The sequence below is a fragment of the Diceros bicornis genome, chromosome 5 (genome assembly GCF_020826845.1).
Source record: "Diceros bicornis minor isolate mBicDic1 chromosome 5, mDicBic1.mat.cur, whole genome shotgun sequence".
In the NCBI taxonomy this organism is placed as follows: Eukaryota; Metazoa; Chordata; class Mammalia; order Perissodactyla; family Rhinocerotidae; genus Diceros; species Diceros bicornis.
In genome coordinates this window covers 28,367,505-28,392,718 of record NC_080744.1, presented here as the reverse complement: position 1 = coordinate 28,392,718, position 25,214 = coordinate 28,367,505, and the positions used below count along the sequence as shown (strand labels likewise).

General features: G+C 44.6%; 1 long non-coding RNA gene and 1 pseudogene across 1 annotated transcript; one reads left to right on the top strand and one right to left on the bottom strand.

Annotated features, from left to right (window-relative positions):
• LOC131405522 (zinc transporter ZIP2-like) overlaps positions 1 to 8,549 on the bottom strand; it is a 28,991-nt pseudogene extending 20,442 nt beyond the window's left edge.
• Positions 8,550 to 20,495: 11,946 nt separating this feature from the next.
• On the top strand, positions 20,496 to 21,456 carry LOC131405829 (uncharacterized). The gene is made up of 2 exons (XR_009220029.1): positions 20,496 to 20,571; positions 20,798 to 21,456. It is a non-coding gene; the product is annotated as an uncharacterized LOC131405829 (long non-coding RNA).
• The last annotated feature ends 3,758 nt before the right edge of the window (positions 21,457 to 25,214 follow it).

Below are 25,214 nucleotides of genomic sequence, written 5' to 3'. Positions count from 1 at the left end.
TTCTGACAGCAATGGATGTCATATTAGCCAATCTTTCCTAAATCACTGGAGTTATTCCATATTTTTCTAAAAATTAATTTCTATTTGAAGACATTTTGCTCTGTGAAGGCCATAGCAACTGGTAGTGTCAAAAAATTTTTAAAGCAATATTTAGATTTGGAAATGAACCTGGAATTTCACATATCATGTTCTAACATTGGTGTTATGAGAGGTTCGGGGATTCGATCGGAGACGTAAAAGACACTTTCCACTCCAAACAAATGGACTGAAGGTATATTTTATTATATAGAGGATAGTAAAGGCGATAGTCTGCAAACAGATCCAAATAGGTCAAATATTAAGAGGGAAAAAACATCAGCCCGACTGGAAAGGGAAAACACCCACATTGACTGAAGAGAAATGACACAAATCAACCAGAAAGATAAACACCAGGTTGACCGAAAAGAGAACACATCAAATCAATTACTTCATATCAAATCAATTACTTACAACATCCACGCCCCACTGCCGGGAGAGCCCTGTCAATCGACGCGGCTGGGCAAGGATCACATGTCCTGGGCAAGGTGTCCCTTCCACAGGTGGAACTCTCACTGGGTCTCAGTTTCCAGCAGTTTTTATACCATCAGTAATTTTCAGAGTAAGCAATTACAGAGTTTGCAGAGCAAGCATTTAGTGTTCCCATGCACAAAATGGTTATCAGTGGCGTACGTGCACTGAGCCCCCTGGCTAACATCCCGGCCCAGTAGTTGTGTACGTGCATTGTTCTCTTTGGTTATCGTCCCAGCCCGGCACAGATGGCCAGTCCATCCCGTGCTACGACACTCCAAGAGCCTTGAAATGTTACAACTTGCAACTCCCTCCGTGAGAGAAGGGCCAGTTCCCACCACGCAGAAAGCAGCTTTCATATTTCTTTTTGTGCTGGTGGCTGTAGGTCAATGGAGCGGCCAAACATGGCTGTACTCATGTCAAGACAATTGGAATGGAGTTGCATATATTAAATTAACATGATCACAGGAAATATTATGGATTATTTTAATTTTATCATATGAAGCACTGTGACTTATATTGTGATTTTTACCACTTCTTAAAACAATATCTAGATATACACAGTTTTTTAAAGAATTAGTGTCAAATTTCACACATGTTGTCCAAACCCACATATATATAAATTTAAAAGTAAAATTGTTGAATATTCCAGAATGTGCCTCAGCTGCCCTGTACAACTGTCGGCAACATTGTGCTAATACGTGAGTACCCATGGAAAAGTTCACTGGAACGTAAAGGGAAAGAAGAAAATAGATTCTTGGCACCACCATACATCACAATGTTAAAATGCATCTCAGTTACACCATCTGAGAGGAAGAATTTGACAAGTTAGTCTTTTCTTTTACCCATACACCTCTGTTGCCCAGATCCTTCTAGCACTTGGAAGCAGTGTCTGTCTCCTATCCTGGTAGGGGCACCATCTACAAGTAGTCTTGTCACTCAGACATTGTCACCTTCCAAGGATCTTGGGCAAGACACGTGTAGAAGTGTTTCCCTCGGACTAGAGCCCAGTCCATCATGAAACAGAGATTTAGGATCATGGGTTGCAATGGACCCCAAGGACAGAGGCACCCCTGTATTCATTAATAAATTTATTATTTTATATATTCTGGGTCCAAGAATAGTTCTGGCTGTATCTTCAGCACTTAGGCAAAGTCAGGTACATGGTCATAGCGGATTCCTAATAAGTACCTGCTCAAATATTTTTTGAGTGACTGGAATGAGTGCCTGAAAAAGATGTGTTGCTGGCTCTTTGGATGCCCTATAGTTGGTGAATTTTAAGAGTTTCTTTAGGGCACAGATAAGGGCGAGAAAGCTTTCTGGGCAGGAGAAGTTTAGAACTGTTGGCCATGAAGAGACTAGTTTAGAAATGTTCTCTAAACAAAACATAGGCAAACTCTTGAGTTGGCTTTGCATGGACATAAGGAAGGTAGTTTCTGCTTGAGCCTTGAAGGCTGGGCCCAGAGTTGAGATTGAAAGAAGCCTGCTTCTTCTGAAGTCAAGGGATAAATAGCTATGGCCTACAACAGGGACTGGCAGTACATGTGAACTTGGAGATGAACCAGAGCAGGCCTCAAAACCTGATGAGACTGTGCCACCCGAACAGGTGTGGCACACCTGATCTATGGATACCATCATGAGATGGTATCCATAAATTTTCCCTAATGCTATCTAGGATGTACTGTGAAAAGTCTTTGTCACCATAGTAAAACACCATGTGTTCTTTCCATAACTGTCCATCAGAGGAAACCAGGAGACTCATACCAGGGAGGTATAAGGATAGAATAGGATCTCAGGCTACACTTTTTAGAGAAAAAGACTTTGTCCTTCAAATTTATATCACAACAACTTAACCAACTGACTGCAAAGCTGGCTAAGACATTCTCAGTGTGGACATGTCCTTGAGCTATGCTCTGACGATGCCACTTCCTCCTACTCCTGCTCTCCCTCTCCACAGAGAAGTTTAAGGGGATAAGTTCTAGAGAACACACTGGGCAACTTTCAAGGGATAGCAGGGAAGGATCATTTTTATAGACTTGCACTTTTCCAGAAATTTTAAGCATCTGCTGAAAACGATCAGACTGTATATCTTATCTGTAGCTCCTACCAAGAAAATAGAGTCTGTACCGTGGAGAATCTCAACTGTCTTAGGCCTTGCAGCAAACTTAGACTGTAAACTGCCTTCTAGGCACATTGATATGTATCTACACAGTGTAGAGAAAAAAGTCCTCCATTGAAGGATCCTGTGGCTCCTTGCTTAGGGGGAGAAAGAAATTGGCTGTAGCTTTGACAAGCTGTCAGAAAACATTAGTGGGATATAAAGAGACAATCCACAGTAGAGCATTATGATTAGTGAAGTGAACATTGGGGCAATTATAAATCTCACTAGTAGTGATATACATATTAAAACATTAGGTCACAATTTCTCCTAATAAAATAGCAAGTTTGCAGTGAAACCTACACTCTGTGCATAGCAGATGGCATTGTAGTATAAATAGGTGCAAACCTTTTGGAAGGCAGTTTGCAATGTGTCAAGAGCCAAAAGTATACTCATGCCCATTGATCTATTGATACCAATTTTATTGTTCCATAAATATTTATGGAGTCCCATCCATATGTCAGATAATCTGCCAGATTCTAGGCAGAGACATCAGAGACTGAGGTTGTAGGTTGTGCCCTTCAGGAACTGACAGTCTGCTGAGGGAAAACATACCTATAACTGGATGATAATAACACAAAGGTGAGCAGGGAAGGGGCCTAACTGCAGGTCTGGGGAGTGTGTGTGTCAGGGGACAGGGAAGGTTTCCTGCAGGAGATGACACCAAACTGAACCTGGAAGGATAAATAATACTCTCCCTAGAAGACGAAGTTCCAGGGGAGGGATGTTCAGGCAGAGCTGGAGGTGGCTGTCCATGGTTCAGCATGGCTGGAGGACAGGCCTGGAGGGGATTTCAGGAAGTCATTCGGCCATTCTCCAGGCTGACTTTAGAAAAAATTTTCACACATTTAGTTTCTTTCCCTTGACTCTGCTTTTTATTTTCTGCCCAGAGGTGCATATTCATCCCTTCTCTTTCCTGGGACACACATAGGCAAATCATGCCACCTTGGCCACAAACCCCCCTGTGGCAGCGACTGGCAAGCATGAGCTGTGCTCCCTGGGTCCCTTTAGCACCAGGCAGGACTTCATGACCCCTGATCCCCTGAGAGGAAGCAGAGATGACTCCTTGGGAAGGAAAGACTGGCAGCTGGGGCCACAGGGCACAGGATAGGCAGTACCTGCATGGTCCCTGCCCTTTTCCATGGCATTGTCATCTGGCACTGGGCCTCTGGTGGCTTGGCAGGGGCGAAATTAGGCCACAGTATAGGAGGAAGTGATGGGGACACATCCTAACTACCATAGTAAAACACCATGTGTTCTTTCCATAACTGTCCATCAGAGGAAACCAGGAGACTCATACCAGGGAGGTATAAGGATAGAATAGGATCTCAGGCTACACTTTTTAGAGAAAAAGACTTTGTCCTTCAAATTTATATCACAACAACTTAACCAACTGACTGCAAAGCTGGCTAAGACATTCTCAGTGTGGACATGTCCTTGAGCTATGCTCTGACGATGCCACTTCCTCCTACTCCTGCTCTCCCTCTCCACAGAGAAGTTTAAGGGGATAAGTTCTAGAGAACACACTGGGCAACTTTCAAGGGATAGCAGGGAAGGATCATTTTTATAGACTTGCACTTTTCCAGAAATTTTAAGCATCTGCTGAAAATGATCAGACTGTATATCTTATCTGTAGCTCCTACCAAGAAAATAGAGTCTGTACCGTGGAGAATCTCAACTGTCTTAGGCCTTGCAGCAAACTTAGACTGTAAACTGCCTTCTAGGCACATTGATATGTATTTACACAGTGTAGAGAAAAAAGTCCTCCATTGAAGGATCCTGTGGCTCCTTGCTTAGGGGGAGAAAGAAATTGGCTGTAGCTTTGACAAGCTGTCAGAAAACATTAGTGGGATATAAAGAGACAATCCACAGTAGAGAATTATGATTAGTGAAGCGAACATTGGGGAAATTATAAATCTCACTAGTAGTGATATACATGTTAAAACATTAGGTCACAATTTCTCCTAATAAAATAGCAAGTTTGCAGTGAAACCTACACTCTATGCATAGCAGATGGCATTGTAGTATAAACAGGTGCAAACCTTTTGAAAAGGAGTTTGCAATGTGTCAAGAGCCAAAAGGATATTCATGCCCATTGATCTATTGATACCAATTTTATTGTTCCATAAATATTTATAGAGTCCCTTCCATATGTCAGATAACATTCTAGGCAGAGACATCAGAGACTGAGGTTGTAGGTTGTGCCCTTCAGGAACTGACAGTCTGCTGGGGGAACACATACCTATAACTGGATGATAATAACACAAAGGTGAGCAGGGAAGGGGCCTAACTGCAGGTCTGGGGAGTGTGTGGCAGGGGACAGGGAAGGTTTCCTGCAGAAAATGACACCAAACTGAACCTGGAAGGATAAATAATACTCTCCCTAGAAGACGAAGTTCCAGGGGAGGGATGTTCAGGCAGAGCTGGAGGTGGCTGTCCAGGGTTCAGCATGGCTGGAGGACAGGCCTGGAGGGGACTTCAGGAAGTCATTCAGGCATTCTCCAGGCTGACTTTAGAAAAAGTTTTCACACATTTAGTTTCTTTCCGTTGACTCTGGTTTTTATTTTCTGCCCAGAGGTGCATATTCATCCCTTCTCTTTCCTGGGACACACATAGGCAAATCGTGCCACCTTGGCCACAAACCCCCCTGTGGCAGCGACTGGCAAGCACGAGCTGTGCTCCCTGGGTCCCTTTAGCACCAGGCAGGACTTCATGACCCCTGATCCCCTGAGAGGAAGCAGAGATGACTCCTTGGGTAGGAAAGACTGGCAGCTGGGGCCACAGGGCACAGGATAGGCAGTACCTGCCCTTTTCCATGGCATTGTCATCTGGCACTGGGCCTCTGGTGGCTTGGTAGGGGAAAAATCAGGCCACAGTATAGGAGGAAGTGATGGGGACACATCCTAACTGTCTCCAGAGAGGAATGGACTCATTCCTGCTCACCAGCATTGCCAAGAGTGAGGTGGAGGACCCTGTAGAAGAGCCAGAGAAGGTCAGCAGACATGACTGAAAGCTTAGGAATTTTAACCAAAGGAAAAGTTAGAAGAGAGGACTTGGGGAAAGAAAAATTTGGCAACACTATGAAGAGTCACATACAGTTTGTTTTTACATTGTGCCTCCTCCTCAAACAGAACAAGTCAAATGGGGTCACAACTGCAATGGTTCCAAAGGTGTTCAGGTAAGCATCACATGTGAGAAAGGATTCTCCAGGAGTGAACCGTGTGGACGCAAGAACAGGGATCTAGGAGACTCCGGAGAGCTCTACAAAAGGGAGAAGCCCTGTCATCACCCTGCCATGTTGTGAAGAGGTATGCGGAGGAGGTGCCTGATTTAGGACTCAGGCTCTCTCCGTTCACTTGAGGCGGCCCCATTCCATTCAGTAAAGGTTGACTTAGCATGTGCTATGCACCATGCATCATAGGTGAATATGTATCTTTTTACTTCCATTTTCCAGATGAGGGGTAATGATTCCTGTCTAAGGGCCTATGGCAGATCAGAGTGGAGTCTGAATCACAAGGGAAGCCCTGAATCCAGGAGGAAGGAGGCCAGGCAGGACTGAGGGGTCAGGCTGAAAGGACCAACTAACAGAGAAACAAAGACTGTGGCCTGTCCCAGGGGGCAGCCAGGCTGCAGTGCATAAGGTTGCTGAGGCATTTGGAGAGCTCTTCCAGAGCATGGACCGCGGCAAAAAGTCTTGAGACCCAAGCTCTGGCTCTGGTGGTGCAAGGAGAAGAGCACTAGGGGGTCAGGGATCTCCTTCAGGGAAGCTGGGAGGGCAATAGAGAGGGTGGTGCCCACAGAATCAGCACTGGATCTTTCCCTCAGATCTTAGCTCCTGCTCCCCCCACCCCACAACGGCCCCTCAGGCCCTCTTCCCTTCCTTCCAGCTGACTTTGAGGGGACCCTTCCTCACTGGGAAACTCTGAGTATTATTTTCCCCAAGCCCTTTGATTTCCTGCCTTCTAGTTAGAGCTCCAGGGCTCCTTCGGGGAGAAGGGCTTGGGGAGAGCAGAGCCAGGATGGAGGCTGGCTTGTTGCTCAGGCTGGGTTGCATTTGGCCAAAGGATCTATGCTGTGCGGTTAGATTCTGTTTCTCCTTAGCCACTGCTTCTGGGTAAAACAGAACAAGAGGACCCCTTCCTCATATGACCCGAGGCTAAAAAGAGGCTCAGAGAGTGGAGATGACTATGTGGGGACCCCAGGAGTCAGGGCTGCCTTCCATTTGCTTGTCTTCACCCACCAGGCCATGTGTGGGTCTGATTTCCCCAAGGACCACTGGGCTCCTGCTGTGCCGTCTCCCCACACATTGCTGGAGGTCCTATTTGAGTGTCAGGCCTGGAAGTCTCAACTTTCATCCCTGGGAGATAGTGGGGCAGTGCCCATTACTTGGCCCCACTGCCCCCTGTCCCTCCCTGTAGCTGGGCACTATAACAATACACTTGGGAGGAGAGACCCTCAACACCTCTCCAGCCGCAGATCCCCAACTCTAACTCTGCGGGATCCTCAGCCCAGGGCCTAGAAAAGGGGCCACACGCAGGAGAACAAGGCTATGAATGTGAAGATTCTCACTGGAGGGGTAGAGAGAGCTGTGGAGATCCTTCTGTGGTCCTGGGGAGAAGAGTGGATAAGGGGCCGGGTGAGGTATTTATGAATCAGGTGAAGTGAGTGAAGAGGGAGAGGAAGCTGGAGATGCTTTCCTAGTTTGCAGCATGAAGCAGGTTTCTAATAGTGGGAATTTATTTTTATTTAATTTGAAGGGCTCGCCACTATTCTAGGCTGCTTCTCACTTCTTAGCTGTCTCACTTTGAAACTTTCTGAGAGTCAGTCCTCTCTTTATAAAATAGGATTGTAGAAATACTTGCCTTAACTCACACAGTTGTATGAGAATCAGATGAAAAAAGTTTTGTCATCCCTAAAGCCCTTTAGAAAAGTAAATTCTGGCAGTTACTGAGGAGCAGTGAGGTGAGGATCGCAGATCCTTCGGGATAAGATGGGATCTCTGCCCTGCGTCTAGAAGGAGGTGGAATGTGGCCCTTTTCTTGTGTGACAGCTCCCTCCACCTCAGCTCCTGGAACGAATCTAGACACAAGAAATATGATTAGGAATGTGCTGGGCCAGGGCAGAGGGATGGGAAGAAAGGAAGGAAAAGCTCTAGAGAAGAAAAGGAAGGAGGTGGGTCAAGGAGAAGAGGGTGTGATGGAGTGAATTTCTGAGATGGAGCAGAAGAGGGAGTGTAGAAAAAAGTCGGGTAGAGAGTGGAGAGAATTTGCAATACTACACTTCTGGACTAGGGCGCGGGGAAGACACGTGTCTCAGGAAGGGACTGATCCCCACTTCATGTCTTTCACAGAAAACATGGTGCTGATGTGGGCCCTCCTCAGTTCTGCTGCTACATCAGACTGTTTTCTCCCAGGCCCCGGGGCTTCTCCAGCGCCCTCGTGTGACTACTAGAGGCCCGGGATCCCGCGCGGGTCCAGCCTGTAGGGCCACGTGAACGACGCAGCGCAGGGGAATGGTCTCCAGGGTCTGCAAGCCCATCAATACCTTCATTCCCCAGAGCTTCCGAAGGATAAATGACACATGCAGGGCCCACCTCCGAGGTCTCAGAATCCTGCAATGGACAACTGTCACCTCAGCCTCTGAAAACTGGAGATCACCAAGGGCCTGGCCTCCCCAGGGTCCCGCCCCCTGACCTCACAGGTCGAGGGTGTGGTCCCGGAGCATCACGTGACCTGTGGGGCACCAGGCCCTTCATCTGGAGGGCTGGGTCCCGGGACACCACGCCCTGCCGGCGGTCTGGGGATCCCAGCACCCTAACTGGACTGCCTTCTGTGGTCCTCCCCATCATTCGACTTCTTCCCGGAATCTGTACCCCTCACTGACCCCAGCCCGCCAGCTCTCTCAGGGCGTCTCACGTGGTAGGGGGTGGGGTGAGGAGACATGGGTGGACCGCGGGAGAAAGGCCACTCTGTTTCCTCCAGCGCAACTGCCCTTCCTGCCAGATGAGTGCAGGGGGCCCTGCGACATCCTAGGCTGAGACTTGGCTCTTTTCCATATTCCCCCTTTCACCTGGGCAATCTTCGCTGCGTGCGCAGTGCGTGGCCTGGGCGTGGGGGGAACATCTACTTTGGCCAGCGTTGATTCCGCCCTAGGGTGATGCTCTCTGAGTGGTGGAGCCAATTCGTTCACGAGCTGCTCTAATAAAACTCCCGGAGGCGCTGATCCTTATCCAGGCTGGCGGCGTCTGTCTTCTGGCAGCTGCGCCGCCTTCTCGCCCAGAGGCGCCGCCCCCGCACTGGCCGGCAGGGGGCGCGGTGCTGCCTGCTCCCCGCGAGCTCAGAGAGCACCAGGTCTTTCCCTCTTGGTTCTACTTACCAAGGCTGAGACCGGCTTTATTTTTTGAAGGCTTTCTGAGCCCTAAGGCGAACCATAAAGAAACAGACACGTAAGATATAAATATAAATAACATTTAATTACATCTATATTTATATAAATATATTTATTTCTATATTTATATAAATATATTATATATTTATATCTATATCTAAATTATGTATGTGTTATATATAAATATCTCAAAGCAGAATTAGCTGCCAAAGCCCAAAATTTTTACCCTTCTGCAGCAAACTGGCCCCCAAGCTGGGTCTCATTCTACCTGCTGCCTTGGGAACGTCACACTCTTTTCCAGAGAGAGAAGGGCAGCACATCTAATGAGCATCCACTGTGTGCCTTGAGCCTCCAACTGTGCAGTGAGGATGGAGGGGGAGGAGGGGAGGAGTGAGCGAGTATCAGCAGAGCTCCTTGCTTTTGTGCTCCAAGAGCAAGGGTTCTTGTGATGAGATAGATAGAGATAGATAGATAGATAGATAGATAGATAGATAGATAGATAGATGATAGATAGATAGATTACATATATATAGATAGAATGATAGATAGATGACAGATACAATAGTAAATGCATATGGTGAAAATATGAACTCAAACATTAGGGAAGTGTATACAGTATACAGGAAAGGGACATCTCCCTCTAGTCTTTGTCTTTTAGGCCCCAGTTTCTTTTATAAAAGCAACAAGTATTCAGTTTTGTTGTATCTTTTCACAGTCAATACACAATATATAAACCGATACATATATATAAGCTTATGGGTATGTATACAGGTTTGTGTGTGTTTGTGTGTATATCTTCCATTTTACCTCACACATAGTAGCATCCTATACACAGCGTTCCGCACCTTTTTTTGCGTGTGTGTGAGGAAGATCAGCCCTGAGCTAACATCCGTACTAATCCTCCTCTTTTGGCCGAGGAAGACCAGCTCTGAGATAACATCTATTGCCAATCCTCCTCCTTTTTTTTTCCCCAAAGCCCCAGTAGATAGTTGTATGTCATAGTTGCAGATCCTTCTAGTTGCTGTATGTGGGACGCGGCCTCAGCGTGGCCGGAGAAGCGGTGCATCGGTGCGCGCCCAGGATCCGAACCAGGGCTGCCAGTAGCGGAGCACACGCACTTAACCGCTAAGCCACGGGGCCGGACCGCACCTTATTTTTTTATTACTAATAATATATTTTGGCAAAGGGTGTACCTCACTCTAGTTAATGACTGCATGGTATTCTATTCTACGGCTATTTCGTTTCTTTAACCAGTCCCTTATTCAGGGGTATACAGTTTGTTTCAATCTTTTACTACTATAAAGAAGTTGGAATGTGTAGCCTGGAACAAAATAGCAACAACACACCCTGGGTATTTAGCTGTTGACAAGCTCACTCCCATGCACTATCAGTGGTCCTAGGACCTGGGGTGCTGAAGCTCCTGCATTGTGTGGGGTGGGGGGAGCTGTGGGTTGGCAATACCAAATCTTCCAGATGCACATCTGTGTCACTGGCCCTAAGGAATCTTGGGAGAGTATTATCTTTCAGAATATAAACATGACCAGCAGAATGTTTTCCTTGTAATGAGAGCCCAGTAACCTCTGCACAAAGTCAGCATTATTGTTTCAAAGTTCAGGTCTTTTAATACCGGAGAGAGAGAAAGTAATACCTGTTTATATGTGTTAGATACACTTAGACACAAGTAACAAGAACCAAATTAGTTTCTAATCACATATAGAAAATTTTAGACCAAGTTGCCAGCTCTCACTCATTTTCAAGCAACTTCTATGGGGTAAGCACTTTACTTAAATGGACTCATTTAACCCTCCCAACAACCCACAAGGTAGATACTATTATCCTAATTTTCAAGATGACCAAACAGAGGCCCACAGAGTTAACAGACGGTAGTGGCAGAACCAGGAGTGTCTCCCTCAAAAGCTGGAGTGTTCCAGTTTGTTCCAGCTGCCTCTTAGAGGAGCTGGGTGCACAGTACAATTACGATAAATCCTTTCCTTCTTGTTGCCTCTGTTTCTTCAGCTCTAAATAGGAAAAGTTCTCCAGGACACCCTATGAGTATTATCAGGTATATTTTCTAGATTCTAATGTTGTTTCCATAGTAAATATGTATTCCAGAATGTGAGAGATGGAAGGGGGTCTTCATTCTGGTGATTCTCACCCTTTACAGCCCCAAGGACCCCTATCATTATCCCTGCCTGTGAAACACATGTTTTTGGAACATACTAAGTAAACTAGCATGTGTACTTGTGGCCATTTTTAGGGCCACATACATATGTAGTTGTCAAGCAGCACTTCCGATTACCTGATTTAAATGGTATTATCTCTACAAAAACACTTTACATTTAAATCCTTCGTTAGCTCATACCATTCATCTGTAATGTGAGTAAATGTGTGTTTTCATTAGGGTTTTGGGATTATTAGGTTATATATCAGTTTCATCAAGCATAGCATCCCTAGGCAGAGGGGAAGGGGATGTTCCACACTGGCGCCTGATTTCGTAGCTTTCCTACTGCTGCCTCTCTGCCCTGCCACTCTTTGGGCTAAAAATCTAAACATGGTTATCCATTATCAGGCTATTATCCAAGGCAGTGGGAGGAGGATGTTAGTTGGAGTTGAGCTGTCAACAAAAACATCTGAGTTTGGTCACTCGGTCAATGACTTTTCCTAGAGGTGCAGAATGGCAGCTGTTGCATTAAGGACTCAAATAAGGTTGGATTCCTGGAGGGTTTTTTTGAGTATTTACGAGGACACCTAAGAAGACTTTAAACCTATGTGGTGATCACTAATATATAATCCTGTGTTCCCCTGATTCATGAAGATTCCCGTATTAAGTGAGTCCTTTTCCTCTATTGCGTTTGGGAAATTGCAGAATTTGGAGGCTATGGAAGTATTGTCATTATAGCCCTGCCTTCAGTAAAGATAAAAATAAACTGTCTTCATAAAGCTCTTCGTTGCTAGAGAGACCGTGGGGAGAGAGAAGACCTGGAGGTTGACAAATCATGAGGAAAAAGAGCTTATTTATGATATGGAAATTATTTTTCTTTTTCTTTACTGACTGCATTAGATGCACCCATCTTTGTGTTAAGGGCTAATACCAGGAGAGGAGTGGAATGTGTTATGGGAGGTGGTATCTTCTTTTCTTATACAAATCTTGTTCCAAATTTACATTTTGCACTTGGTAAGATGCCTTTCTCCAAGCTCTGAAGGTACCGTGGGCATCAACATCAATAAAATCTCCTAAGATTCTAGAGACCAGTGCCGTCTCTCCCCCGTTCTTTTTAGTCCTACTCCAGCCCACCAAAGGGCCACATTACATAAAGAGAGGACTACACTTGGAGCAAGTAGAGCCAGTGAGGGCTATCTGCAAGGAGGAACCCAGGTGCCTCTCTGGGTTTAGTAATATCCTTGGTTTTCTCGTCACACAAACATTCTCAATCTCATCACCTCCCTATTCTGGAAACTTGGGTCTTTGTATCTCTTACTTTTCAAAATTCCACAGGAGGTTAAACCAGTTTGTTAAATTCTTCTGAGTTTTTTCATCTGCTCCACTTGCATTGGATTTACTCTCTCTAGTTTTTAGTCTTGAACTGGATGATTGCCTCCACTCCGTGTCAGCTAACAACCTGAAGAAACATAAGAGTTGTTCTGTAGAATCCGTGAAGAATGCATATTTGGTGTCGCATAAAGGACTCCAACCGGGGTTTCTAGAGTCCTGCGTTCCTTCACATTGTGCTGTTTTCTACACAACTGTCGTTATATTCCCAGTGCTTGTTTTGCTTTATGCAAAATGGGAACTTTATCTTTATATATAAACCAGCATTTACAGACTGTGTACTCTATTGCTGAAACTGTATTAATCACGGGGTATATTAAGATACACGAAATGTAGTCTTGATCCCCAAGTAGCTTATGGAAAAATAGAGAAATTAACATGTGACAGAAGTAATAACACTTGTATGAATGTGGTTTTATGGGAGATCAGGGATGAAGGAAGTTACTTTCCCTGATGGGGCCAGGAAGGCTTCCAGGAGGAGGCTCCATCTGAGCAGGACCATGAAGATGAGCAGGCATTTGCTGGGGCATTAGGGAAAGGATGGGCATTCTAGACAAAGGGACTGGTGTGGAAAAACGCACAAATGTGGGGAAAGGCCTGAGTATGAGATAGATGTTAAATCTCTGGACCAGCTTCTAGATGACAAAATGTGGAATTAGACTCTTGAATTGATATAATATCATCTTCCAACAAAATTAATTCACATAATTTTTTACTATCTTTCCATATCCTTGTTCCCTAAAATGCGATCACACCACTGTTGATGTCCTTATACAAATATGGACACGGATGGTGGTCTGGACAGGACTGAATGCAGAGCTAATAGTGCTTTCCTTTGTCATCTTGTTTTGTGGAATTCCTTAATTCCTTCAATTATTAAGCAATTTTTCATATTTATTGTGTGTGAAACATTTCTTTGGTGATGAGGATGTAAACATGAATTAGGTATAGTGTACCCCTCTGTGATGCTCATCCGTAGTCTCAGTGGGTCGAAACAGCTGTACTCAGGGGCTTATGATATGAGGCAAAAACCACACACTGTATACCTGGCTCAAGAGCTGCCCTGATTGGCCTATTCAGTGGGTTTTGTTGTTGTTGTGTGTTTTAAAATAATTTTTGGAGTTGGTAGTGACCTTTCCAAATGGGGATTTTCACATAGAAAATTTGGATTCCTGGATTGCCTTAAAGTAGCCCAAAATGTGGCCGCCATTACCTCAATGTAACTATCAGCTAGCGCTGAGTAGCAGCCACCGCTTCTCAAAGCTCAGGAGGTCTTCACTGATGCACTCCTCCCTCCTGACGCCCATCCTGCCTGTCCACTCAGCGATGACACCTGCCTGGATCCTGTAGACATTTGTGTTGACGAGCCATCAGATGTGTTACGTGTCCTGAGAGGGGTCTAGATGATACTCTACCCAATCCCTCACTACTCTCCTTTAAATTGTGTTCGGAGAACATCCCCCAACACACTTGCTGATAGTTTCTTCTTCTGAGGAGCCCCTGTGCACATTTTTAACTGCCCACCATTCCCTCCAAATTGAATCCAAATGACTAGTTGACAGGAAAGATTTGGGCTGAGGACCTGTGTATTTGAAACAGGAATCAACACAAACCCATGTTGGTGAAAGTACACTGGATTATCAGACTGATTTTGTCTTTAGCCTCAAAAGACTCCTAAATGTGCACTTGTTCTGTTATTTCATTAGCTTAATCACCACATCAGTGTCACCGTAACCACTGAATTATCAGCTAATGTCATTATGCCATTATTTGTAATCAAAAGACTTTGTAAGATGTAGTCCCAGGAGAAAGTCTTCTGCATTGTGGTAAGAACTACTGTTGAGGACATTGGCCACAGGGTTGCTCAAAGCCATCTCAGTGCCCAGCACTTGCGATTTCTTCAGCCCCTGGTTACTATTACAGTGTCCGCCCTTAACCTGCTGATAGGGAGATGCCAACCGTCCATACCTTCCCGCACAGGGTGAGCTCTGTCAAATGCTGCTGAGCACAAAGAATTAACCCTGTCAGGAGATGAGGGGTATTACTCCAAATGCAAGGGCCTCCTCATGACTCCTATTGATGGAGCTGAGGACTCTGGGGCATTGTTTGAAGAGATGTCCAAATTTCTGGGTTTACAAGACTGTTTTGTCCAGGAGATGAGTAGGAAGAGGGTCCACACCTGAGTCATGTCTCTGTCCTAGACACGAGAGTAGGGCACCTGCATTCTACTGAGACATGGATCTCTCCTTATTCATACCCCCAGGCCCTCCGTACTTCACTTTCTCTGTGTTTGTCTCCGTCTCTCCTCACTCCTCTAAGTATTCATCTGAGCAATGTACTCCATCACATCCTCCTTCCTTCTCACACATCCATCTCTACCTCCCAGTTCTTTTCTTCCCTCCCATCTCACTGCCCTGACCCAGCAGGTTCTCTTGGAGAACTCTAGAGATGACAGATAGACCCATCTCACTATGTGCTAATAGAATTCTCAGAGCAAGAAGATGTGTTTTTCAACACGCATTTCTATCATTAATTTTTTAAATGAACTTGACATGTCATCCTACTTTGACTGTTCCTCGGCTAGAAAGTGAGGGGTTTGGTCCTTAGGAGTTCTTTTCAGCTCAGACTGTATTTAGTAATCTAGTACCCTGATTAAAAAGTATGGGTGGGTGGGTGGGTGGGTGTGTGTGTGTGTGTGTGTAGGAGAAAGTGTATGAGAAATTTGGTTGACCTTTATGCATTATTTGTCTATGTAAATCTGATTTTCCTAAATCATTATGAATTTAGGCAGAAAAAATATGATTATCTGAAATAACATTGCTCTTATATAAAGATTGCATCATTATTTTAAGACTATGCAAACAATTTTTTAACTAATTTTATTATAGGGAAGATGTTAAGGCCTATCGCTCAGTACTGTCATTCAATTGAGAAAAGATCGGCACAAAAGACTATGTGATGATTTCTAGCCTCTGAGACATCTAGATCAGAGGACTGGTCAATACACTGGGAGATACCTTTCAGTCAGCAAACATCAAGGTAGTAGTTGTCATCCTTGGCTATCTCTGATAAGGTTTCTTCCCTTCACCAACCTTTGCTCTAATAGGCAGTCAAGAGGCCCAAAACTTACTGCACCCTAGAGGAAACTTTGACAGGTGCTATATATCCTAGGATATCTTGGCTTCACTCACCACTTATATACATTATAATTTTCCATTGAGCATTGGAAGTGAAGGGGCCCAACACCACATGGAGGTACCTATTTCATTCTAGACATTTTTATTAAGCTTCACAACCATGCTGTCCTGTAGGTAAGCCTCTCCTCCACTTTTCTAGAGATGATATAGACTTTTACCTGTGTTCAGGATCCAGGGTGACCCACCATCAGACTTGGTATGTCTTTGTATTATAAAGAATTATACCATTTCCCTGGTACAAAAGGAAGCCAAGCTATTCGTCTGCAGTCAAGTGGTTGGTGAATAGCAGAGCTGTGGATCAGACTCTAATCTGTCTTTTTCAAAAGCTCATGCACTTTAACAGACAACAAAGCTTGTCCCTCTTAAGGGAAGGATGTGAGGCAAGCAGAAGGCCGAAGTGGAGGAGGAGTGCTGCTCCATGCACGAAAATATCCCGGATTTGGAGGAAGAACATGCCTTGACAGTGTAAGAGGCCAAGGATGCCTCTGAAGGAAGGGCTCTGTTTACTAAAAATATCAGCAATAATGACTATTGTTGAGAGAAAAGTGGATTAGCACAAACTGAGAAATTCAGGCAAGTAGAATATAGACCTAGGCAAGTCCGACTGTTTATCTCAGGGTTTTCTAGAAGTCAGGCATCCCTGGCCACAGCTCCATTCCACCTGTACAATTAATATTCTCCATTTTATCAACTCATACCTTTATACCACTTGGTCCTAAGCAATAATATACATGAAATTTTGGGCTGCTGTGCTAATTACACACATAGCACATGACAATGAATACTTTTAAATATTTACCAGTGTACCCTCTAACATCAATCATCTCATTTCCCACGTGTGTACACATTTCATAATTGGTACACAGCTTTATCTAGAGCTGTAACTCAAACAATTCTACCTTGAAAAAGGTTTTCACGGAAGAATAAAGGACCCAAGGACAATAGAAAAAACAAAGCCCAAGGTCAGTAATTTGGCCATATTTATCAAATTCTGCACTGCACAATAGAGAGACGAAATCATGCAGGTACAGTGCTCTCTTCGTTATGAAATGGTGCTCTAATTGTTTGCTAAGAGAGTTCCTCAAATTTTCCACTAAACTGATGAAAGATGTAATTCTTGTGATCCCCGATTTCTCTTTGCTCTGATTTCATGAGTAAAGCAAGATGTTAAAAGGCGATGTCTTCTATTTCAGTTTGGGTAAGGGTCCCTGAGAAATAGAGAGTTGCCAATGAGTTGCTGTCCCCCCAAGCAGAACTTGGTCAAAAGAAATGAAACCCTGAGTTGTAGTTCTAACGCCTTCACCTTTGGGAGTAAGGAAAACAAACAAGATGTTCTGGCCCATTGTGAACATCACAGAGGGGTGAGAGCAGTACTGGATCCACACTGACACCTTGATGAATAAGACTGACGTTCCTTCCTGAGATAATTTTTTACCTTGTGCAGTGCTCTATGCTACATATTTTACACACACATGTATATTACCACATTAAATTTCCCCCACAAAACTGTTATGTATCTATATGTTATTATCAGTATTTAAAGGATTAGAAGACAGTGGCATAGAGAGGATGAGTAACTGCCCAACTCTAATAATAAGAGTCTCTTATAGGTGTCAGGACTGGTACCTGGGCAAGGCACCTGGACTGTGCCACAGAACTTATATCATCATTTCATTTACAAAGATGTCAACCTACGTATGTAGTTAGTTAATTTCCTGTGAGCCATGAGATCTCAGTTAACGCCTCCATATGCTCAGTATGCAATGGGTCAATTTCACTTGCAGGCACCTTTCCGAGATCTTAGGAAAACGCTTTTTATCATCCCTCTTCAGACATACGTCTCTATAATTCCATCTGAGCTCTCTTTCTGCCCTCTCTAGGAAGAGGAAGAACTTGTTATAGTGGAGGAAAAAAAGAAAGACTCAGTCCTTTCCTATTTCATTCCAGAAACTTGATCAAAAACGTCAAGTTCTGTTTTTGTTCAATGGTCTTCAGTGGAGATAGGTAGGAGCTCCACACAAGAAGGCAGGCCTGGGGCCACCTTGCTGACTACAAGACACCAGGGAGAACACATCCACCAAATGTCTTTTAAACTTAGGTTTGGTTAATCTCACTCCATTCGCTGCCATTAAATTAACCTGCACCATGTTATTACCACAGTCCTTTAAGCGGTACCAGCGAGCAGTGTGCATTGTCATTCCATAGACACCTGCTGCATTAGGAAAGCCGTGTGCAGGAAGGTATTGACAGTTGGCATCTCCCTATCAGCAGATGTTGCAAGAGTACCACAGCTGAAGCAAGCGAAAGTGTTGAACATCACATTTTTGAACATGGGCCTGGTAAAAGGAGACATTGATCAACTCCAAGGCCAGTGTTCTCAACAGTGGTTTTACCACAAATGCAGAAACCTTTTTCCTGGGACAATATCTTACAATGTTCTTAGATTCCAAACACTGATTTAATGATACTAGAGCATAGTTCTGGCTCTCCTCCTCAGTGGAAGTATAGATCAGGTCCAGAATCATGCCACTGAATTCGGCTGCAAGGGAAGTTATGCCAGTGAAACAACAGAAAGAGCCCATGAGAACTGGCTTTTGTCTTTTAAAGACAAAATCATGCTGCAGTGATAATGTACTTTGGTTAACATAGGCTTATATTTATTCCTGCTTTATATAAAGAAGTCCTCTCCAAAAGGCCTCAAATACCAAACTAAATCATTCGTACTAGTCCTGAAGGCAAAGGAGGGCAGTTGAAAATGTATAGAGGAAACAATCAGAAAAATCTGAGAAGATGTGCTCTGAATACATTTTAAGGAGAAGCACGGTTGTAAATGAGGCAGAACGTTGTGTGAGTCGCTCCTCAGGACACTTGTAACAAGCCTGATGGGACATAAACACGATTGTCTGCAGGAGCCAGGCAGGTGTCATCACTGAGTGAATCAGTAGGTAGGAGCAGAGTCACTGGAGACCCCTGAACTATTCGCCCCTTCAACAGAGGTGGTGGCCACTCAGCTCTAATTGATCCCTTGTGGTAATGGAGAATGTGCGACAATCAACATTTTCCGATTTCTTTAAATGAGACAGGAATGCAAATTTTTATGTGAACTATCCCAATTTGAAGAGATAATATCCAAAACGCAATACTATTAGTAACACTGTATATGCTGATCAGAACAGGTTTTTGACCCAGATACACCCCTTGTGACTGCAGGGTACGTGTTTTACCTCTTATTATAGACACTTGAGTACAGGTCTTTCTACCCAAAGTGGCTGTCAGCAACACAGAGGAGAGACACTGCATCTAATTAAGTTTTTTCATCCTCATCACTTATAAAATTTATTTTGATAAAACATACATTTAAAAAAATTTGCTTCATGATAAAATATATTAGTGAATCTCAGCAGGAACAGGATTTTAAAGCAGAGTGCTATTAGCTCTGCACTGAGTCCTGACTAGGTCACCATTGTGTCCCTGTTAACATGAAGACATCAACAGTAAGATTATTGCATTTCCAGAAGACAGTAATAGAGAAAGATAGTAGGGGCCAGCCCTGTGGCGTAGCAGTTAAGTGCGCACGCTCAGCTGCTGGCGGCCCGGGTTCGGATCCTGGGCGCCCACTGATGCACCGCTTGTCAGGCCATGCTGTGGCGGCATCCCACATAAAGTGGAGGAAGATGGGCATGGATGTTAGCCCAGAGCCAGTCTTCCCGAGCCAAAAAAGAGGAGGATTGGCATGGATGTTAGCTCAGGGCTGATCTTCCTCACAAAAAAAAAAAACGAAAAAGAAAGGTAGTAAAAAGTGATCTGGATTAATTTTGTTGGAAGATTATATGATACCATTTACGGGTCTAATTCAGTTTCCTAACCTAGAAGCTGGACCAGAGATTTAACATCTCTTAGCTCGAGGCCTTTCCCACCTCGATGCACGTTCCTCTTCTGCACAATCTCCTTAACAGGACACCATTGTTCATTCTCTGGCAGGTTTTACAGAAAGACTTTCCTTTGGGTGTTTTCAGGTTATGCTGCTTCACAGGAAGTGAAGGCAAAAATCAGGCCATCGTTAAAACAAGAGAAAGTGAATTCAACGTGTGGGACCAGAAGAAACAACAAGCAACTCCAAGATATATAACAAACTACTTTAGATCCCTGCAGGATTTTGAGCAGCAAGAAATTCAGGGTCAAGTTTCCAGCACAGGGAGGTGATGAGACGGAGAACATCTGCTGAAAGGAAACCAGGGAGATACTAAAATCACAAGTGGACCTGGGTTCCTCCTGTGCAAACAGCGCTCCCTGGCTCCATTTGTTCTAAGTCCTGGGCCTGCCTTTATGCACTTCAATCCCTCAGTGCCCTGCCCCAAGTTGAGTTACAAAATCTGTAGCCATTCTGCAGCCAGTGTATATTTTTCATCAACGGAGACCGGAACCATTGAGAGAGCTCTGCCCTGCACAGGATGCCTGGAACTAGCTTTGTTACAACAGAAGCAGGAGCTGTGCTGTCCTTGGGTGTGTGTTGACTGGAAAATGATCAACAAAAAGGCTAATCGCACAAGTGGGCCGTGTGCCAGTCTGTGGGTTTCTTCATTTCCTAGACTCAGATCCCCCCGGTCTCTGCTGGCTCCACCCACAGGGCTGCTCTATATCTCCAGTCCCAGGTAGCGGGGAGACCAGCAGCCCCCGAGCCCCAGGACAACCAGCTGAGTCTGTTCTCACAGGAGCCATGGCGCAGAGACTGGGTAAGAGAATGAGCCCTAGAGCTGGGACAGGAGGGACCGCGATGGGACAGCAACTGCAGGAGGGCTGAGGTGAAGTTAGTGACCAGGACACAGGACAGATTTGGAGGAGGGGAGGGGAAAGGAAATAAGATCCAGAGTCACAACAGAGGGTCCTGCAGGGTGAGTGAGGAGGGAGCGTGTCATTACTGGGCCAGACGCAGGACATACTTCTCTTCTCTTTTTACAGGAAGCATGGTTCCAACACAGCAGGATTCCCGGCTTTGTCTCCTTCTGCTGCTGGGGCTCTTGGGAATGGTGATCTCATTCCATGTCCCACCAGGGTTAACCAAGGCTCAGTGGTTTGAAATTCAGCACATAAATATGACACACAACCGATGCGATGATGCAATGAGAGCGGTTAACTGGTATTGGAAAAGATGCAAAGATAAGAACACATTCCTCAATGCGACGTTTGCTTTTGTAGCTAATGTTTGTAGCACCGCAAATGTAACCTGCTCGAACCGCTCAACAAATTGTCATAATAGCCCAGTTCGGGTAAATATAACATACTGCAACCTCACAGCACCGGCACCACGATATACAAAATGTAGATATGGACAGACACAGGCACAGATGTACTTCAGAGTTGCCTGTAACAACAGTTCACCAAGGGACAATGGCACCTATCGAGTGGTTCCAGTTCACCTGGATGCGATTTTCTAACCTCTGGGTCAGCGCTTTGTGAGAAGCTCATCTGCCAGGCCACACAGTCACAGCCACGGTCCCACCCCACCATCCACCCCGGATATCAGCATCAGTCATCATCGCGCCAGCCCTCGACCCCCTCTAAGCTTTGCTGAGCTGAAGCTCCTTATTCTTCTTGCAATAAACTTCTTTACAGAATCATCTCGTAGACTATGTGTCTGTTTTTGCCCCTCTCCTGCCATTCAGTCAGAATCGGTTGGGACATTTTTCCAACCTTCCAATCTGAGGTTTGTGGGATATAGAGAGAAATGAAGAGAAGCAGCTCCTTGTGTCGTGAAGCAGCACAGATTTTTTCCCTGTCTCTCCTTCAGGCTGAGAGGCTGAAGCCTCAATTTGTATCTGCCTCTTTGCCTCCCAGAACGTAAAGGGCCATAGGGAATAACTACAAAGCTTATGTGATTGATTCTGTCTGATTCATGAATCATAAATTTAAGTTAGAAGGGAACCTGGTTGTACAAAAAAGAAAGGAAAAGACAAAAAGAATGCCATCAATATCATGAGATCAAGAAAATTTCACCCTCAGGATTATTTTTTCAAAATTGGTGCATCAAATCTCCAAGTATGAGTAATTATACTAGGGGTGACCCATGGCCCAAGTCAAATGTGGAATAAAATAAATTGTCCAGGGAGCAATGTGTACCTAATCTAGTAATGAGGAGAAGAGGTGGGAATCTCTCCCAGAAAATTCTACGTCCTGGAGAAGGGGGTAGCCAGTCACCTGGGGGAAGAAGGGAAAGGAGGAGAACAGGGAATTGGGTCTCATCGGGGATGAGTCACTCTGGCCCATTCTGTCATCCACGGCTGTCTCCAAGGGTGAATCAGTGGCTCATTCACACTCAGGTCAGGAAGGAGCCCAAGCTCCAGGATTATGGAATTGTAGACCCACAGAAAGAAGGGGTGAATAATGAGAGCCCCTTGCCCCACCTCCATCACAAGGCTGCACTCAGGAATCAGTGAGGAACATGAAGGGAAAGCCCCTACAGGCTGTGTTCAGATGCAGCATTCAAGGGATTGCTCTGGTGACAGTGTGGGTTTTTTTGGGGTGTCTGACTCAGAAAGACCTGAGGGAGCATGTCACCGAATCTGTACTTTTGTCCTTGGCCTTGGGAGTCCTGACCTCCCTGACCAGAGATGGTGTTTCCATCCCAAGCACCACTCCACGATGGCTTAAGTCTTGCTCTTCTTATCATTACAGACAGCAGCTGCATTTAAGCATCTTCTCTGCAGAAGCCATGGGTGGCTTTGCACCTCCAGGAGTGTCTGTTGACTGAAGATATTGTACGGGGACTCTGGTTTTGGAAAATTGCAGTACTCAACTGAACCCATGGACTTTAGGTAAAATAAGTCATGGCATAAGTATGTTCATCCTTCATATAGACACAGAACAGCAGGAGGACGCTGGACACAGAGGAGATGGAATCACATGGCCTGTGAAGAACACGGTCACTCCACTCACCAGATCATATGCCTCATCCCAGTCAGGGACAAGCATCTCCCACACCCCAGAAGAGGGCTGATCAGTCACCCACCTGTCCCAAGCTCCCTCCACCTCTGTCTTCATCCCTTCTCCCAGTTGTTTCTTCATCCATCCAGTACTTATCTATTGGGTACACTGTGTGTTCCAGGCACTATTCTAGGTACTGATGTTGCAAAGCAAACAAAGACAGGTTTTGCTCTCATGGTGCCACATTATCCTGGGGCTATGTACTAAACATATAAGGTTATTTTCCCTAATGATAAGTGTCATGAGGAAAATAAGACAGAGCAATATGATGGAAAGGGTCTGGATGTGTCACAGAAGTGACAGCAGAGGGTAGGCAGGCAAGACTCCTCCAAGGGAACAAAATCTGAACAAGATGAGAAGTAGCTGGTCACACAGTGACCAGGAGGAGAATCACTCCAGCAGAGAGAAGAGCATGTTCAAAGGCCCTAAAATAGACACAGGCTTGGCATGGTGGAAAAATAAAAGTCTACTGCAACAGGACTAGAGCAATGACAACCAGGAGCATTAATGATGGAGGCTGATGAGATTCAGACCCTTCAGGGCTGTGGAGACGTGAAGACGGTTTCTAAATGAGGGTCAAATGGAGTGTTTAAATGGTAGGTTAAAGTGCCCTGAGATTAATTTGGCTGCTGTGCCAAAAATGAATGTTTCCTCACCTTTTCGCTGGGACCTAGCTTGTGACGGAATTCAGATCCAGACTCTCTTTCTAGTTTCTCTAAGGCATCCTGACCCTCACTCAATCCTTATAACAGCATATACATTCCTAAAGTACATGAATTTTCTGTCTATACTATTACATTCCATTTTGATCAGACTGCATTTGACTAAGAGGGATGGAAACATGGCCATAAAAAAGTCCTAACTGATCAATAGGCCCAACGTCCTCTAAAAGTGGGAAAAAGGGGCCAGTCGAATCTCCCTAAAGAAAGAAGCTCTGCACCTTCCTTTACTGACTGTTCCCCTATCCGATCCCCTTGTTCTCCACAACTGCTTCTCAACTCTACCATAAACCTCCTCTCATTCCTTGACATAGAACTTGCCCCCTTTTTCTAGCTGGAAGGATGAGGTGGATTGACTAATACCTATAACTTATTCTGTGTAGGTGTGTTCTCTAATCTCACATTTACATCATTACTTAAAGCTCCACAGTTGAAAGTATGAACATTTGGAGTTTAAATAAGTACAATCTTAAGTCTTCCCTTTTATAACTCTGACCCAGAAAAATGTCTCAAGTTCCTCCGTGAGAACAGTCCGTCAGGATACGCACTTCCTGTTGCACACGGTCCTGGGTTGGATGCCTGGCCAACAAGTTTCTCATCTCTGTGCCTTGATCTGGTTTCTCTTTGGTCTCACTGGTGGCCCAAGTGGAGGAAGAGGGTATACACTGAGACTCACAGACAGTGTAGATCAGACACGGTCACTTCAGCAAACATCAAGCTCCTATCAAGACCTCAGAGCAGAGTGAGGCTTTGGGCATGTGGAGATGAAGTCAACATGGCTCCTACTGCTTCAGGGGAACTGAGAAAAGACTGAGAATCCCCAACAGGTTATGTTCGAAGGGGTCATTCCCATAGTTGTGGATCCTCACAGCAGAAGTAAAACCTGAGTCTCTTCTACCTCTCTCCAATCCTGGAGCACAGACATTGTGCAAAGACCTTACACAGGTAGTAGTCGGATGGTGAGTCATGATGAAAACGCATAAGACCTAGTGATTTCCTTGGACAAATTGCCTACAAGGAATCACTTCGTGATATTATTTCACAAAGCACAGTGCATGTCCATATTTCTGATTGTGGTATTGGGCCATGACATGATCTCAACTAAGGGAATAGAATTCCCAGGGCAAGAGGCTGTGGGATTTAGTCCAGATTTTCCACTACCTGGCTGTGGAATTTTGGAATGTTGGGATGCAACATTCTGTTCATCATTTACAAATGATGGTACAAATTTTAGTACAAATTCTTGTACTAAATGATCTTCCAGCTCAGATACTTTTCAGTTCTTTGAGTTTATAAGTAGGGAATGATTTTCTGTGTGCAGGTGTCTATGTTATTAAAGAGGTGTATGTGCGGTATTTGGGTGCATATTCATAAATTGTTTGATGATTATATTGGCTTTTTCTTATGAGTCATGAATTTGATAGAAGAAACATGACTAATAAAACTAAATAATTGCATATGCATAGTTTATTATTACTTTAAGACTCCACATTAAAATTAAAATATATTTACAGTAGGGAAGCTGGTTTTTGTTGTTTTTCTTATTTTTTGGTGGTGTTTTTTTGGTGAGGAAGATTGGCCCTGGGCTAACATTTGTTGCCAATACTCCTCTTTTTGCTTGAGGAAGATTGTCTCTGAGCCAACATCTGTGCCAGTCTTCCTCTACTTTATATATG